Source organism: Arachis hypogaea, chromosome 15, assembly GCF_003086295.3.
Source record: "Arachis hypogaea cultivar Tifrunner chromosome 15, arahy.Tifrunner.gnm2.J5K5, whole genome shotgun sequence".
Lineage (NCBI taxonomy): Eukaryota > Viridiplantae > Streptophyta > Magnoliopsida > Fabales > Fabaceae > Arachis > Arachis hypogaea.
Window position 1 is genome coordinate 16,069,841 of NC_092050.1, and position 19,513 is coordinate 16,089,353.

General features: G+C 35.0%; 1 pseudogene; it reads right to left on the reverse strand.

Annotated features, from left to right (window-relative positions):
* Positions 1 to 13,162: 13,162 nt before the first annotated feature.
* Positions 13,163 to 13,873, reverse strand: LOC112747992 (glutathione transferase GST 23-like; annotated as a pseudogene).
* Between the last annotated feature and the right edge of the window lie 5,640 nt (positions 13,874 to 19,513).

A 19,513-nucleotide genomic window follows, 5' to 3' on the forward strand; every position in this document is an offset into this window, starting at 1 on the left:
AAACTCAGGAACTAACCCTCTCCCTAACTTCGTATCTACGGCCCATTCTTTGATTGGAGGGATTTCTGCTTCTTCCGGAGTTGAAACCCTCCTTTCCCTTCAAGGCGAAATATGGAGTCATAGAGCCATTCATTCTCTCCCATAATCTAGGCTGCGAGCCTTCGTCAGGTGGGGTTCTAACCCACCTAGGGTTACTGGTTTCCGACCTTCATAACGGGTACCGACTTTTCCAAGCTCAAATCCCTAGAGGAACCCAATACTCATTTTGCAGGCATGGATGGTTCCTCACCACGCTATATATATATATATATATCCCAAAAGTACAACAAAGCATAAATATAAATCCTATTTCTCCATAAAATGGAGAACATATATAGCTAAGTGCAAAATATACAAGTCCTAAGATAAAATCTTCGCTTTCCAGAGAGAATCTAGCACGCTCAACGAGGTGATTCACACTCTATATTTGTAAAATAAATAATTTCTAATACGGATGAGAACATCATCCTTTCGGATTCTCAGTAGGGTAACAGTCCCAAATAGAGACGATGTAAAATGACACGAACTCGCTAGGCGATCCTATACTCCAATCAACCTCAAGTTCAAGTCTAGAGTTATTTCTAAACCAAACTGGATAATCAAAAACCAAATCTTAGCTAATAAATGATCTCAGATTCCCAATTCCTCTCAATACAAGTCATAAGTCTTCTCATTATCATAATGGTTCCAACTCAGAAATTTCAGTGTCAAAACTCATTTAACCACAAGCCTCTACCCATCATGTCATATTAGGAACAATCCTCAGTGTCACCACCACCAGCATGAGAGATCTCTAAGTTATGCAAGCACAGACAAAATAATACAAGGAATACACAGATAGAGAGAATAGATAAAATATTTAGATCAAGTAGCATATAGATATATTTAATCAAGAAGACAAACCAAATACAAGATGCACACCAAAAAAATCCACACAAATGCAAATGATGCATGTCTGTCCTATGGCCAATGAACTCATCTGTCGGTTATACAGTCAAACCCGACATGTCTGGTAGCTAACCCTGGACAATCTCTTGGTGCGCGATTTCCAAGAGGAATTCACATCTTTTGGAGGAATAATCCAGAAAGGTATAAGTGTGCAGCCACATCTTGCTATGGAGGGTCAACAAAGTCTCAAGTCTCAACCCAGAGCAAGTGGGGCGAACTACTGCATCTACCCAGGGAGTTTCAATCCTCAACCTGGGGTGAACCACACCTTTGCATCTACTCAGGAAGGTATCATATCAATTATTATTCAATTCATTACGCAAGCAGGATGACACCCAGACCTTACCATAAACAGATATTCATTTAATACACAAGTGATATATCACCCAAACCTTGCCAAATCAGCCAATCTGCCATACTCAGTCATCGTCAAGCTCATCATTCGTGTCTTGTATCAATTTATTATTCAATAAGTTTATTAATCATAAACTCTCATCAACCCATCATTATCTTTGACACTCCAATCCACCATATTATTCAAATTCATCAAATTGATTCCCCAAATTATGCTTACGCTCATTCTCAAGCCTAAAACAAGTTGTCGGACCTCAATTAGGGGTTACAAAAGTTTACAGGCTTGATGAAAAGACCAAACAAGTAAAAAGATAGAGTTTTAGTGTGAAAACAGGACTTGTGCATACGTATCATCTTATGCGTATGCACGAGTCAGAGGCACTTCCTAGCTTGTGCGTACGCATCACCCTTGTGCGTACGCACGACCTTTGACACCCGCTCTGACCTGTGCGTGTGACGTCAGGATTTTTGCCAGTAAAAAATTTTATAAAAACAGTCGCGTTGTAGATATGGTCTCTAAACCAACAGAAATCCCTTCGTACAAACGTTTGGTTGTCACAAGTAACAAACTCCTTTTAAATTTGATAACCGAGTATTTAAACCTCGGGTCGTCTTCTCAAGGAACTGCAGGGAAGTATGTTCTTATTATTGGTTATGAAGATTGTAAATTGGGGTTGTGAAGATGAGAGACAAGTAATTTAAATTGTAATTAAAATAAGTAAAAGACTGTAAAATAAATAAATAACTGTAAAAACACACTTTTGGCAAGGTATGAGAAATTAGAGGTCTTATCCTAGCTATCCTTATCAATGATGATGAAAATTGAATCTTAATTCCACTTTATTAACCTTTACTAAGGCAAAGGAAGGTCAAGGGATTAATTGGTTTGATCTTCGGATCCTATTTATTTCCTAAGAAAAGATTGGGATTATTGAAGTTCAATTTAATTAACAAAGATAACAATTATCAATCATGTTTGAGTTTGATAACTCCTGAGTTACTGATTTCTTAACCAAGACCAAAAAGGAGAAAAGTAAATCTACTGGAATAAAAATGTCTTCAGATGGGAATAATAATAATGTAAATAAAAGAAAGCAATAATAAACTGAAATACCTCAATTAGCACTAATAAAGATATCAAATGTAACATAGAAGAGTTCATAAATTAAATTAGAAAAATAAATAAAAGGAACATTGAACCTGGTAAAAAGAAATAATCCTGAAAGCAAAGAAATCCTAAATCCTAAATCCTAAGAGAGAGGAGAGAACCTCTCTCTCTAAAAACTACATCTACTCCTAAAATTATGAATTGTGAGCTTGTTTATGAATGGATGCATTCTCCCACTTTATAGCCTCTAATATGTGTGTTCTGAGCTGAACACTGGGTCAAAAGCAGCCCAGAAATTGCTGGCGAAGAAACCTGCCACGCTAGTTTTTTGCCACTGCGACGCGTCCGCGTGGATCACGTGACCACGTCGCCTAGCGTCAGAGAAACTATGGCATACTATATATCAAATCAAAACTCCAGACGTTAGCTTTTCAACGCAACTAAAACCGCGTTATTTGGATCTCTGTAGCTAAAGTTATAGCCATTTGAGTGCGAAGAGGTCAGGCTGGACAGCTTAGCAATTTCTCCAACTTCTTGTATTCCTTCCACTTTTGCATGCTTCCTTTCCATCCTCTGAGTAATTCCTGCCCTGTAATCTCTGAAATCACTTAACACACATATCAAGGCATCTAATGGTAATAAGAGAGGATTAAACATAGGAAACTTAAGGCCAAAGAAGCATATTTTCAATTAAAGCACATAATTAGGAAGGCAAATGTAAAACCATGCAAATAGTATGAATAAGTGGGTAAAGAGTTGATAAAATCCACTCAATTGAGCACAAGATAAACCATAAAATAGTGGTTTATCAACCTCCCCACACTTAAAACATTAGCATGTCCTCATGCTAAGCTCAAGAGAAACTATAAAGAGGTGAAGAGGAATGGTAGAATGTATGAAATGCAACCTATCTATATGAATGCAACTACATGCAAAATGATTCTACCTACTTGGTTAAAAGTAAATAAGCTCTTCAAGACAAATACAAGTCAGATTTCACTAATTCAAATCATACAATAAAAAGCAAGTAAACTTGTAAGAAGATAGCTCATGAAAGCAGGGAACATAGAATCAAGTATTGAACCCTTACTAGTAGTGTATATCACTCTAATCACTCAAGTGTATAGGGTAATTCACTCTACTCTTCTCTAGTCATGCTTTCTAAACTTTGTTCTTCATCTTACCAATCAACAAAAATTTAATGTACCAATGCAAACATCATGAGGTCTTTTCAAGGTTGTAATGGGGCTAAGGTAAGGGTGAGGGTATATATATATGGCTAAGTGAGCTTTATAAATTGAATCTTTAATTAACCTAAACTTTCACCTAACGTGCATATACTCTATATAACTCTAGAATCATGCCTAGCTACCCATAGTCTTCACTTTTGCATTACATACTCATGTATCAATCTTTCTTTTTTAATTTATCACATGTGCATTGATCTTTCATTAACTTAACATTGGGGTAATTTTTTCCCCTTATTTATTTACTTATTTATTGAATTTATATATATATATATATATATATATATATATATATATATATATATATATATATAAATAAATAGAAAAATAAGCATAACTTATCAATGCATATGGATTTTTGATTTTTCTAGTCTCATATGAGTAGGTACCTAAATTCTCAATATTTTATCAAAGTAAAAACATAACACATTCCCTTATTAACCCATGTTCCCACAGTTTTCCCACACTTAATTGTTACACAATCCTATCTTAAGCTAACCAAAGATTCAATTGGGATATTCAATTGTTTTTCTGCTTAAGTCTAGTGATGTGATAAAATACAGAATAAATAGGGATAAAAAGGCTCAAAGTGGCTGACAAGGGTGATTTAAAGGGTAGGCTTATTTGGGATAAGTGAGCTAAAATCAAACAATGGGCTCAATCATATGCAAGCATGTAAATACACTAAATATTGGACATATAGAATGGAACAAAGCTAAGATTGCAATCATAGAAAAGAAAACACACAAGAATAGAATATTTATGGTTAAATAATGTAACCATATAAATAAGCTCAAAGTCTCACAGGTTGTGTGCTCTTTGACTCAAAAACCATGTTCCAAATACAACTTCAAACAAATTTAACACATAGAAAATTTTAAATTTTTTTTATGTAAATTAGTGAAATTTTTCAAAAATAGGGTCTTAACAAGAAATTTATTACTTTAACCAAGTAGTAATTAAATGCACAAAATCAAATAAACATGCAATCAAATATGCAAATGCAACAATGAATTGACAGAGAAAATAAAACACTGGTGTTGAGAAGAAGGTAACTAACCCATGGAGATCGGTATCGACCTCCCCACACTTAAAGATTTGTACCGTCCTCGGTGCATGCTGAGATGTACAGGTGGACGGGTTGTTCCAACTGATGCTTTCCTTCAAGGATTGTGCAGATGGACTTGTTTGTCTCCCCTTTTAGAAGTTTCTCCCTTTTTCCGTCTTCGATGGCCAGCCTGAAAGAAGAGAAAAAGAAGAACAGCAACCCAGAAATAAAGATAAGAAAATAAATGAAGTATGGGTGGGTTAATGCCAAATGATAAGGGTCTCATTTACATGGAAGCTTCAACATGTACGTGAGAAAACTATAGAAGTCATGGCATACCAGTGGTGCAAAATATGCAGCAAAGGGGAGGTGTGTAGGTAAATGAAAATATCAATATAAGTTCATGTCAATGCAAGTGAAGTGCAAGTATCATAAAAGATTCGCATTGGCAGATAATTAATATCATCCCATAGTGTAAAACAAGTCATTAAGCACCAAAATAATTCAAGATGCAACAGTTGAATAAGAGCATTTAACACCAATGGTGAAATAAGAAATTTAGAAAAGAAAAATAAAAATATGCATAAAGTTAAGATGCAGTGAATGAAATATGCAAATAAATAAAATAAAATAAAATAAAAGATAAGAAGAATGAGAAGGGAAAGAAGAGAAAAGAAAGAAATAATAATAAGAGAAAACAAAAATAAGGTTTTGGGGAAGAAAAGATAAGATATTTTGGCTAATGGGGATAAGCTGTGCGCCGCATGTGACGCGGACGCGTGAGTGACGCGGTCGCGTGGTGCGCGATAAGGTCAGGTGACGCGGACGCGTGGGTGACGCGTTCGCGTGGGAGGACTTGGGCTTCTAGCACGAGTCCAACCCTACTCCAGCACAACTTTCGGCCATGCGCCCCTTTTACATCGATCTACAGGGCCACGCGGTCGCGTGGGTGACGCGGATGCGTGGGGAAACTATTTTTCAAATGACGCGGTCGCGTGAGTGATGCGGTCGCATGGGCATATTTGTGCTAAAGGCACGCCTCCAGCCATGCTTTCGCGTGACTCTCTGTTCAATCTTTTTCTTTCCAATGCACTGGCGACGCGGACGCGTCAGCGACGCTGCCGCATCGCGTGCGTATTTTTTTTATGCAATTATGCATTATGCAATGTGCAGTGCTAATGTAGATGCTATGAAAACTTCCAAGTTCAATGAAAATAAAATAAAAAACAACGCGAAATAAAATTGAAAAAGAACGATCATACCATGGTGGGTTGTCTCCCACCTAGCACTTTTAGTTAAAGTCCTTAAGTTGGACATTTGGGGAGTCCTTTGTTATGGTGGCTTGTGCTTGAACTCATCCAGGAATCTTCACCTATGTTTGTACTTCCAGCAACCTCCGGGGTCCCAAACTAGGCATGTAAAACCCTTAAAAAGCTTCAAACAGATTCTTAGGCTCCCGGAGTGACAAATGTCAGAGCAGATTCCAGGATCCCAAATCTTGCTTTTACACCCATTTTTGTCGGGATCTGTATTTTTCCAGCCGGGTGATAAGTAATTTGAATTCTCACTGCAGCTACCAAACAGCTTCCTAGACCCATTCAGTTGTGCTCTACACCAACCTTGGCGTTTAAACTTAAAGCTTCCAACCATAATGAACTTTGCAGGACAATTCTTACCACTGACCATCTTCCTCTTACTCTTAATGCCACAAAGAGCTCTAAGTTGACCATCCGTCTCCAGTAGCCCATATTCAAGTGGAATTAGAAAGTTAAGGGATATGAATTTTACCCACTTGAATGTTGTGAATGATGATGGCAACTTAGGGGGAGGGGTTTCCAATAAATTTGGCAAGGTGATTTCAAGCTCCACTCCCTTGTGCTCTTTGACAACTTCCACCTCTTTGCAAGCTTCTTTAATATCAACCTCTTCCTCTTGGTAGCTTTCTTCCAATTCAATCTCTTCTTCATTGTTCACCAAGGGTATGGGAGGCTGTGCTTCTTCTTCTTGAATCTCCATCTCTTGATCGACCTCTTCCAAGTCCTTAATCATGACATGCCTTGGAGGTTGTACACCCTCCTCAACATCAAATGCAACCGTCTTGGAAGGAGGCTCTGTGACTGGACTTTCTAATGGAAGTACAGCATCTCTTAAGTTTGCAACCACTTCTTCCTTTTTAATAATTGTTGCTTTGTCCAGTTGTTTAAGTATAAAATCATACTCATCCTCGATGATTTTCTTTCCATGACAACTCCTTTCAACTACTCCTTCATCTTCAAGGGTCTCTCCTACCTTTACCTGTAGGGCCTCCTCTAGCACCTTATGAAGTATGGATTCGCGAAGATGATTCCTTCTTTCCTGTTCCATATCAATAGCATAATTGGGATCATCTTGCTCTTGGATTGATGGATGTGGGTGCTCTTCCATGGAGGGTGGTAATGGGATGAAAAGATCATTATGTGGTTGAAAAGGAAGTGCACTAGAGATTGAGGATTGAATATTGGAGGTAGGGGGTTGGTTCATGCGGGATATAAGATTTTGGAGTGTAGAGGTGAGACCAATGATGTTAGAGATGAATGTATTGTTATCCAATGGAGGTTGGAGTGGATCTATGTATGGCTCATTCGGTTCATAGGGTGGTTGGTATGGTAGATGTGGGTTAGGGTCATATGGAGGTAAATGGTGTAAAGGGGCTTGTGAGTTTGGTGGTCCAAAGTTATGTTGAGGAGAGGGTTTATAAGCATATGGCAGGGCTTGTTGGTAGTCCATTGGAGGTGGTTGTTGCCATGAGGGTTGATCAAATCCTTGTGGCTCCTCCCATCTTTGATTGTTCCAACCTTAATACCTGTTCTCATTGTGATTTCCTCTTCCTGCAACATAATTGTAACCAGACTCATAGCCAAAGGGGTGAGAGTTCATAGTAGCAAATAAAAATTAAAAACGAAAATAAAAATAAATTTAAATTAAAAGGTTATTTAAATTTTGAATTTTGAAATTTGAATTTTAAATTTTTGAAATTTGATTTTTGAAATAAGATAAGATAAGATAAGATAAGATAAAAATTTTAAAATAAAAATCTGAAATTTTTTTTAATGCAAATTTTGAAAATTCAATTAAAATAAAGAAAAAATATATTTTTTGAGGAAAGAGAAAAACAATAAAATGACACCAAACTTAAAATTTTTTTTTAGATCAAAACGAAGAAAACAACTAAGAACAACTTGAAGGTCAAGATGAACACGAAGAACAAATTTTTGAAAAAATTTTTAATAACTAAATAAAAAACCAATAACCTCTTAATTTATGAAAAAATAAAAATAAAAATAAATAAACAGGTAAAAGAAAATATTTACAATAACCAATAATAAGGCACACGTTTGCAATTCCCCGGCAACGACACCATTTTGACGTTAGGATTTTTGCTAGTAAAAAATTTTATAAAAACAGTCGCGTTGTAGATATAGTCTCTAAACCAACAGAAATCCCTTCGTATAAATGTTTAGTTGTCACAAGTAACAAACCCCTTTTAAATTTGATAACCGAGTATTTAAACCTCGGGTCGTCTTCTCAAGGAACTGCAGGGAAGTATGTTCTTATTATTGGTTATGAAGATTGTAAATTGGGGTTGTGAAGATGATGGACAAGTAATTTAAATTGCAATTAAAATAAGTAAAAGACTGTAAAACAAATAAATAACTGTAAAAATACACTTTTGGCAAGGTATGAGAAATTAGAGGTCCTATCCTAGCTATCCTTATCAATGATGATGAAAATTGAATCTTAATTCCACTTTGTTAACCTTTACTAAGGCAAAGGAAGGTCAAGGGATTAATTGGTTTGATCTTCGGATCCAATTTATTTCCTAAGAAAAGATTGGAATTATTGAAGTTCAATTTAATTAACAAAGATAACAATTATCAATCATGTTTGAGTTTGATAACTCCTGAGTTACTGATTTCTTAACCAAGACCAAAAAGGAGAAAAGTAAATCTACTGGAATAAAAATGTCTTCAGATGGGAATAACAATAATGTAAATAAAAGAAAGCAATAATAAACTGAAATACCTCAATTAGAACTAATAAAGATATCAAATATAACATGGAAGAGTTCATAAATTAAATTAGAAAAATAAATAAAAGGAACATTGAACCTGATAAAAAGAAACAATCCTGAAAGTAAAGAAATCCTAAATACTAAATCCTAAGAGAGAGAGGAGAGAACCTCTCTCTCTAAAAACTACATCTACTCCTAAAATTATGAATTGTGAGCTTGTTTATGAATGGATGCATTCCCCCACTTTATAGCCTCTAATTTGTGTGTTCTGAGCTGAAAACTGGGTCAAAAGCAGCCCAGAAATCGCTGGAGAAGAAACCTGCTACGCTGGTTTTTTGCCACTGCGATGCGTCCGTGTGGATCACGCAACCGCGTCACCTAGCGTCAGAGCAACTATGGCATATTATATATCAAATCGAAACCCCAGACGTTAGCTTTCCAACGCAACTGAAACCGCGTCATTTGGACCTCTGTAGCTAAAGTTATAGCCGTTTGAGTGCGAAGAGGTCAGGCTGGACAGCTTAGCAATTTCTCCAACTTCTTGTATTCCTTCCACTTTTGCATGCTTCCTTTCCATCCTCTGAGTCATTCCTGCCCTGTAATCTCTGAAATCACTTAACACACATATCAAGGCATCTAATGGTAATAAGAGAGGATTAAACATAGGGAACTTAAGGCCAAAGAAGCATGTTTTCAATTAAAGCACATAATTAGGAAGGCAAATGTAAAACCATGCAAATAGTATGAATAAGTGGGTAAAGAGTTGATAAAATCCACTCAATTGAGCACAAGTTAAACTATAAAATAGTGGTTTATCAGCGTGCGCACCATTGTGTGCGTGGACACGCATACCAGAATTTCTGGTTTTTCTGCAACACTTAGAAATTTCAGTTTTTAAACCCTAACTTCAATCTTTCATAACTTTATTTACAAAATTATGTTGTTCTCATCTTTAGATGGTTTTAACATTTTTTTGACTAGCTTTAATTTATGACAACTTTCATTCAATTCCGAACTCCAAGCGGCAAGTTATAACCCATCGAAGTTGGTTAAAAACTGGCTTTTACCCAAATGTTGACTTTTGCCATTTTTCAATTCAATTCCATTTCATTCCAAAACCACTTACAAACCCAACCTCCTCGACTACCAATCATCAATTTTCAATCAATCCAAGCCTAATTAACCCAAGTATCCAATCAATCATTCATTTCCAACAATTTCCATCAATATTCAATATCAATAATCCAACAATTCACTCAATTCCGTAATCAATTATAACACCCATTGCTTCAATCATAATCCACACACTTACCTTCACTTACCACGTGGGGATTCCTCACCCCATCACAGCCTCCGGCCCAAATTTGCTACCAATCATCAAGGTATCATTATACATCAAATTTTATTCAACATACAACATACTCACCATATCTCATATCCAAGCTCAATAACAATTTATTTCATAATTCACAACAACAACCAACAATCGATATTCAACCAACTAATCACAAACACAAGCAATTCTATTAAATCATATCCTAAGGGTAATTAACCTAGGCATTCACATAATCTTACATAATGCCTACTCCAAACTAAAATCTGTACCTCTTAGACGCCGGTTCCAACTCCTCAAATCAAATCTTTTCCGTCGAAACTTAAACTGCACCAATGCCACACCAAAGGAATCCTCAATTTCACACCGAATTTACACCAAACTAATCCATTCCGCATTAATGCAAGCTAACCCAATCCAATCCCATCTAACCACATTCAATTATCACAACATTCACACTAAATTCATGACTTAAATTTGTGCAAAATTAAAGGAAAAAAGTTTCTTACCTTATCTCTCGTAGTCTTGGGTCAAAACCTCACTAGAATAATGATTAAGCCTCTCCTAAATATTGAAAAATTGAGTTTTTCTAAATACCCATACCAAAAATGCAAAATTTAAGGAAAGAAAGAGTTGGGCAAGAAATTCAAAGTTCCTTACTACTTTGTTAAGATAAAATCGAAGAAAAATTCTAATACAAATGCCTGGCCATAAACGGCTCGTCAATCGAAACTACGGATTGAAAGTTATGAGGATTTGAAATCAATGGTGAATAGTGTTTGGTTAGGGCTAAGTGTTCTTCCTCTCTTCTTCTCTTCTCCACCGTGGAACACAATGAAAGGGGAGTTTTAGTGCTGAAACTGCATAAGTGTAAGGCTTACATATGTGGGCTTGGGGCCAACATGAGCCCGGTTCACTCATTTTAGCCTGTTGATTCAATTTTTTGTCAAAACCTTTAAGATTAGTGTTTTAATTTGTATTCTAAATATTTTTATTTTTTCCAACTATGAAATTTTAATTTCTTAACCTTTTAGACTCCTAATTAATCTATTAGTTAATTATTTATTATTTAATTTGGATTTACACAGTTAAGTATCCACGTGTGCGAGGAGGACAAATTAGTCCCTGACCTTCTAATAAAATCCCTAAACCCTCTATCACCTCCCTAAAATCGCACTTCCCACCGATATCCACCCACACATCCTCTGCGTTGAACTCTCTTGCCGCAACAACCACAACCTCCACTCCATTTCCAAAACCTCAAACATGAAAGCCACTGAAAGAGATGGTGAACCCCTCTCTTCCCTGTCTCCCTCGTCCTCGACCTCGGATCGACGACCAATTCCTCTGGGTCGACTGCGACGAAAACTACGTCTCCTCCACCTACCGCCCAATGTGGCTCCATGATGAGCGGATATTTTATACGCTTTTTGGGGATAATTTCATATAGTTTAGAGTATGTTTTAGTTAGTTTTTAGTCTATTCCTAGTAGTTTTTAGGAAAAATTCATATTTCTGGACTTTACTATGAGTTGTGTATTTTTCTGTAATTTCAGGTATTTTTCTGGCTGAAATTGAAGGAGCTGAGCAAAAATCTTATTCAGGCTGAAAAAGGACTGCTGATGCTGTTGGATTCTGACCTCCCTGCACTCAAAGTGGATTTTCTGGAGCTACAGAACTCGAAATGGCATGCTTCCAATTGCGTTGGAAAGTAGACATCCAGGGCTTTCCAGCAATATATAATAGTCCATACTTTGCACAAGGATAGACGACGTAAACTGGCATTCAACGCCAGTTCTCTGCCTAATTCTGGCGTCCAGCGCTAGAAAAGGATCAAAAACTGGAGTTGAACGCCCAAACTGGCATAAAAACTGGCGTTCAACTCCACAAATGGCCTCCGCATGTGAATTGCTTAAAGTCTCAGCCCCAGCACACACCAAGTGGGCCCCAGCACACCAAGTGGGCCCCAGCAGTGGATCTCTGCATCATCCATCATAGTCCACTCATATTTTGTAACCCTAGGCTACTAGTTTAGTATTTAAACAACTTTTAGAGACTTATTTTGTATCTCATGACATTTCAGATCTAAACTTTGTATTCTCTAACGGCATGAGTCTCTAAACCCCATTGTTGGGGGTGAGGAGCTCTGCTGTGTCTTGATGAATTAATGCAAGTATTTCTGTTTTCCATTCAAACACGCTTGTTCCTATCTAAGATGTTCATTCGCGCTTAACTGTGATGAAGGTGATGATCTGTGACATTCATCACCTTCCTCAAACCACGAACGTGTGCCTGACAACCACCTCCGTTCTATATCCGATTGAATGAGTATCTCTTAGATTCCTTAATCAGAATCTCCGTGGTATAAGCCAGAACTGATGGCGGCATTCATGAGAATCCGGAAAGTCTAAACCTTGTCTGTGGTATTCCGAGTAGGATTCAAGGATCGAATGACTGTGACGAGCTTCAAACTCCTGAAGGCTGGGCGTTAGTGACAGACGCAAAAGGATAGTAAATCCTATTCCAACCGGATCGAGAACCAACCGGTGATTAGCCGTGCTGTGACAGAGCGCGTGAGCGTAGTTTTCACTGGGAGGATGGAAGGTAGCCATTGACAACGGTGATCCACCAACACACAGCTTGCCATAGGAGGACATGCGTGCGTGAACAAGAAGACAGAGGAAAGCAGAGATTCAGAAGGCAAAGCATCTCCAAAACTCCAACATATTCTCCATCACTGCATAACAAGTAACCTGTAATCCATGCTCTATTGTTTATTTGCAATTCAACTGATAAACATAATTGACTTCCTGACTAAGATTTACAAGATAACCATAGATTGCTTCAAACCAACAATCTCCGTGGGATTCGACCCTTACTCACGTAAGGTATTACTTGGACGACCCAGTGCACTTGCTGGTTAGTGGTACGCGTTGTGAAAAGTGTGATTCACAATTCGTGCACCACTCCACCTCCTGTGACACCTGCAATGCCCCTCCCCGCCTAAGATGCAACAATCACATACTGATGACTTCTCAAGAAGATGTCAATGCCTTCTCTATGATAAATTTTATAGTAGCTTACATTTTCTTCTTATCAGAAAAGTTTTCTTTGATCAATGTGACATTTTTGAAATTATTGAACCATGAATGCAAGAGAGGGAACTTTTCAGCTTCTATGACCTTCACTTCATTCACATCTTCTATAGTGATTAAAACTTTGAAAATTGACCCAAAAGCTATGTCCATAATATTAATTGTGTCCCCACCAAAGAATTTCCTCTTATCACCTAAGCATTGATCTTCAATAACTTTGAGATGTTCTCATATCTTTTTTATTGGGTTCTCTTTTTCTTCACCATCACTATTTGAAGTAGAGTGTTGCAAATAATGTAGAAACCTGTAAACATTTATCCCATCATTATTGACATTTTGAACCAATATAAATTCAATATTATAGATTATATGTTTCTAAAAACTTACCATTTGATTAGCATAGTTAACCTAAAACCTTGCTTGAGCTCTCTCATACGGATAATGAGAAACCAATTAATTATGTGGCCATATCTCCTTAATATATTCAATAATGATCATGGATTCATATATGGGTTTTCCAGAATGAATAAGCACTGAAGCCTTCTCCTGCGTTTTTCCATTGTCTTGTTCAACACCTACCATTTTGCACTTCCTCTTCTCCTGCGCTTCCACTTTCTTCATCAAAGGCTTTATTAGTGGCATCTCCGACATGGCAGGTCTCAAAAGGACATAAATCGCGCTTCCCTCACAGGTTTTTTCTGTGCAATTTAAACTGGTGAAGTTTGTCAATACGACGTAGCCATCAACTAAGACTCAAAATTGAGCTCGACCCAGATCAAGTTCGGGTGATTTGAATGCGTGAAAGTGGAACCTAACAACGTGAGTTTCTTTGTCTTTGAGGCAAAAATTGTAGCTAGTTGAATTAGTGAAAACCCTAACGGTGTGGTAGATTGGGGAAAGCCGAGGATGTGGTTGTCGTTTCGAAGCGAAACAACAGAAAAGGGAGAAGGGAAGTACAAAGGAGAGTTGGGTGTTCATGCGAGGTCGTCAGAGAAGAGGCGGTGGTTGGTGGAGAGGGAGGAAGTGGCAGAGATGGTGAGTGGGGCAACAGAACTGCAATCAAGGAGGTAGTTGTCGAGAGAGAAAAAGGAGTGAGAAAGGGAGAATATGGAGAAGGCAAAGAGGACAAAGGAAGAAGAAGATGGTAGTGTGGTGGATGAAGAACATAACTAAGAAGATGAAGAAAAAGCCAGTGACTGATTTGTCTTTCTCGCACACAAAGATACTTAACTGCCACGTGTGCGAGTTTGTGTGCCAACCATGGTTCTGAAAATCAGACCGGACCGGCCGGTCGAACCGGTTCAATCAGAAACTGACAATGCAAGCGTTCCGGTCCTCCTCCTATAACTGCTCGGGAGAAAACCAGTAAAAAATCATCGAACCGGCCAAGAACCGGCCTATTCTCCCAAAACGACGCCGTTTTTTAACTTGTTTAAAAAAAAAAGAAAGAAAACCTGATCTAGAGACTAGAACCCACCCCCCCTTTCCCCCATTCATTTGTCTGAAGCAAAGGAACCCTAGCCCTCTGAAGCTAAGGAACCCCCGAACCCTAGCCCTCATCGTCGTCGCCGTTTTGAGGTCGTCAGCGCCGCCGCCATCCTCAGCACCGCCGCTTCTTCCTCTTCCCCGCTTCTTCCTTGAACCCAGGTGAGTGCTCCTCGTCTTCATCTTCTCTGAACTTCTTCTTCAATTTTTGTTCCATATTTCTTCAATTCTTCTAGGGTCTTGGCTTGAAGTTTGGTTCTTCAATTCTTCTTCTTCGGTCTTCTTTGTATGTATGGTTGTGATTGCTGTGGAAATTTGTATGTATGGATTGGTTGTTAATGCTGAAAAGTGGAAACTGTTACTCTGTTTTAGTGTTTTGCTATTTTTGTATGTATGTATGGATTGCTAATGCTGGAAATTTGTTTTAGTGTTTTGCTGTTTTTGTAATTGTTACTCTGTTTTAGTCCAGAATACCTAATATGCTGGAAACTTACTCTGTTATATAACTATTACTCTGTTTTAGTGTTTTGTTATTTTGTTAATGCTGGAAACTTACTCTGTTTTGCAATGTTGTTGAATGCTGTAGGCAGAATTTAGATATGGTTTTGTTAATTTCATATCTGTTTTTAATTTATGTTGTGGACTTGTGGCTCCTGCTTTAGGTTAAGAACATGGTTAATCATTGTGTTGTGTCTCCTGTTTTTGATTGCTGATGGCTCCTAACTTGTTATTTTTCATTGTGGCTCCTGCTTTGGATTCTGTTCAGGCAATGAAAGAAATACATTTATATAGAGATCGGAAGAAAAGTTTTGATAGACCAGAAGCTATTCGAGCTGCATCTGAACTTAAGCCTGGTAAGAATATGGCTGAATATTAGTTTAATTAATAGTACCTTGTTTTATGCTCCTATGTTCTTAATTGATAACTTCTAATATGTTATGATTTTATAATTGGTAGATGAATAGTGGAGGTTATTCGGAGGCTCTGCTCCATGTTTACAAAAGATAGCTGTTCGCATTCTTAGCCAAGCATCTGCTTCTTCTGGGTGTGAGAGAAATTGGAATCTTTTTTACCAAATTCATACAAAAAGAAGAAATAGATTGGAGCATGATAGACTGAATGACATTGTTTATGTTACCTATAATTTGCGTCTTAAATCCAGGTAATATATGTTTTATGAAATATCATATTGTTTCATATGTAATCTTTATCATAACAAATTTGTAAATTATTAAATCTTCATATATTGTATTTAACTTTATAGGAAGGAAAAAGAAAAAAAAAAAGCAAAAGACACAATATGATCCAATTGATTATAAAAGCATCAGTCTAGTTGACTTTTGGATGACTGAAGAGGTTGTAGAGAAAGAGCATGATCTTCCTAGTAATGTGGATGACTTATTGCGTGAGTATAGTATATTTATTTTCTAATGATTTATTAGAATGTTGTTAGTTTATAATATAATGATAACATGTGTATTTTATTAGGTGAAATTGATGCTGATTTATATCAAAGTGGCGGTGGTAGTAGTGGTCTTTATGCTGCATCTCTTGATTCTTCTGCTCAAGAGGGTGGGAATGAAGGTGAAGATCATCCCACCGAAGCAGATTTTCAACAAGTTCTTGCAGATTTTGATGATTGATAAATCATGATGTTGGGATTTAATATTTAGATATACTTTTTTACTATTTAACTTTTGAGTTTGGATTTTGATAAAATCATATGTATTTGGTTGATGATATTTTCTGTAGTGTTTTAAATTTCGAAAATATTTTAAGATTTATATCAGACTATAATTATATTTTAGGATGTTTATTTATAATTTATTTATTATTCTATTCTAAAACAGTTTTTTTTTGTTAAACTACCGGTTGGACCGATTGGACCAATGAACCAATGACTAGAGCGGTTTGATGACTGGTCCGGTTTTCAGAACCTTGGTGCCAACTCAGCATTTTCCATTAGTGATTCACACCAGAAAATGGATGGAAGATTGTTATGTCTGGCAAAAAAAAATATTAGAAATTGATCTATGCATTAATTTTTTTGAAAACTAAAATATTCGCTTTTAAAATTTTCGGAGACTGATTTAGGTAATTACTCTAAATTAAATGATAGTTTTAACATCACATATAGTTATTTTCTTGTGAACTCAAAATGTAGAATTTAAATCGAATTTAAATTTTTTAGAATAAAAAAATTAATATAGTAATGACTTAATAATCATTATTAATTTATAATTTTTAACATATATAAATTTTATTATTTTAATAATAATTAATTTCTTATTTTATTATTATATCAACTTTTTTACCTAAAAAAAACTTGGTCCATTTAAACCATACAATCACTTACTAATAGTTACATTTAGTTAAGTTGCTTGTAGTACATTTTTGGATCTTGGAACCTTAAGTAGCATGCAATACTTTACATGAGACTACTTTATTTAAAAAAGTATTTAGCTAACTTATATAAGAGTTATCATGAATCGATTCGATTCTATGTTTAAAAATTATTGGGTTTATTTTAATCTAATCTAAAAATATTCTAAAAATAATCGAATTAAACTGGATTAATTTAATATAAATTTATTATATATAAATTTATAAATTTATATTTTAAAATAATAAAAATTTATTTTAAAAATTAAATTTAATAAATATTATATCATGTTTATACTAAAATAAATTATTTTAAAACAAACAGAATATCGTATAATATAAAATATTAATTAAAATATAAAATATAATATAACTTTATTAATTTTATTATAAAGTATATATTTTTATTATAAAAAATAACTCCGGACTTAACCAAATAATCTAAAACGTAATCTAAATTCGACTCGAAAGTAACATCAGATAAAAAAAATAAATTCAAATCTAATAAAATATGTCCAAATGAAACTTAAGGTTGGATCAAATCTTAAACACCCTTTATCTTATATTTTAAAAATAAATGTTAACATTATAAATTAAAAAAAATTATAAATTAAAAAAAATATTAAAAAAATATTAAAAATAATTGACGTTTAACATTTTTCTTACTCAATATACTATGTATCACAATGTGTGGGGGAAAATTGAATCATTAAAAAAAATTAATTTTGATGTACGGTCAGTGTATAATAGTTTTACACGTGCATCTAATTAAGTAACGTCACATCAGTAAAAATAATTACTTTTTATATTTATCACATAAATAATTATTCAAAAAATAAATATAACTGAATAACTGTATAAAATATTTTATACTATCAGTATAACAAAATTAAACTCTAAAATAAATTACGTTGGTTCATCACAAAAAAAATGTTGTAGGGAGGATAGGACTAGGGGTGGCAAGTGGGGAAGCTCGCCCCGCCTGCCTAATGAGGCGTCCTAAAACTTCACCCCGCCCTCTCTAACAGCGGGCTGGTGGGCCAAACCTACCAAATCTCTTTTTTTTAACTATTAAATATTAAATAATATCTAATTTTACAACCATTTTAATAAATTTATAATTTCTAAAGACATAAAAAAATTATAATTTTTAGAGTAAAGTATTGTTTTTGTCCCCAACGTTTGGGGTAAGTCTTATTTGTGTCCCTAACGTTTAAATCGTCCTATTTGTATCCTTAACGTTTATAAAAGTGATTCAATGTTATCCTACTATCAATTATACTAACAAATCAGATTATATTTTTCAATTATTCTCACTTGGATGTATTCATTCTCAATTAGGTCTCACTTTGATGTGTTCGATTTTAATATTATATCCACTATTTATGTTTAAATTCAATTATGTCCCTAGAAAAGTGAATTATGTAAATGTTGTAGGAATTAGTTTCAACATTTGATGAGCTATTTTTTGGAGTAGATCATCGATTCTATCCCAAACATTTTGTATTCTAACTTCAAGAAGATATTTTTAAAACTCACACTAAAGCGCTCATGATGTGTAATTGACGGCAGGGTAACATTGAATCACTTTTACAAACGTTAGGGATACAAGTAGGACAATTTAAATGTTAGGGACACAAATAGGATTTACCCCAAACGTTGGGGACAAAAGCGATACTTTACTATAATTTTTAAATTCACAAACATTAAAGTCTTTATAATTATAAATATGTAATAAACATAATCATAAACCAAATTTTTTAAATCAAAATAATAAAACCAACATTGTCTAAAGTAAAATAAATATTATCCAAAACATATAATTAAACATTTACAAGTTTAGAACATAATTAATCAAACGTAAAATATAATCTAAAACACTAAATTAGAACATCTTAAAAAAAATTGAACCCGACGGAAAATCCTATCCCACCCACAAAAACCCGTCAAAATCCACAATTTAAGCGGTGCGAATTAGGCGAACTTTTACACATTGTTTGGTTGGATAGAAAATCGGTGGAAAGAAAATAGATGGAAAGAAAATGGATGGAAAATGATATTTTCTTTTGTTTGGTTATGAAAGAAAATAGAAAGGAAAGAAAATTTTTGTATGGGTCCCACTAAAAAAATTTTCTTTCCATCACAAGCAAGAAAACAAGAAAAAAAGTGCTATATTTTTGTATTTCCAATACTACCCTTAGTTATATTATTATTAGCAAATATTAATATAAATTTAGTTTTAATATATTATTATAATAAAAATTTATATTTAAATATTATATGTATTAGATAAATAATTTAAATCAAATATATAAAATTATAATATTTTATAATATTTATAAAATATAATAAATATGAATAAATAAAAATATTTATACTTTATTTTATGATAAGGGTATTAATGTAATTTTATACTATTATGAT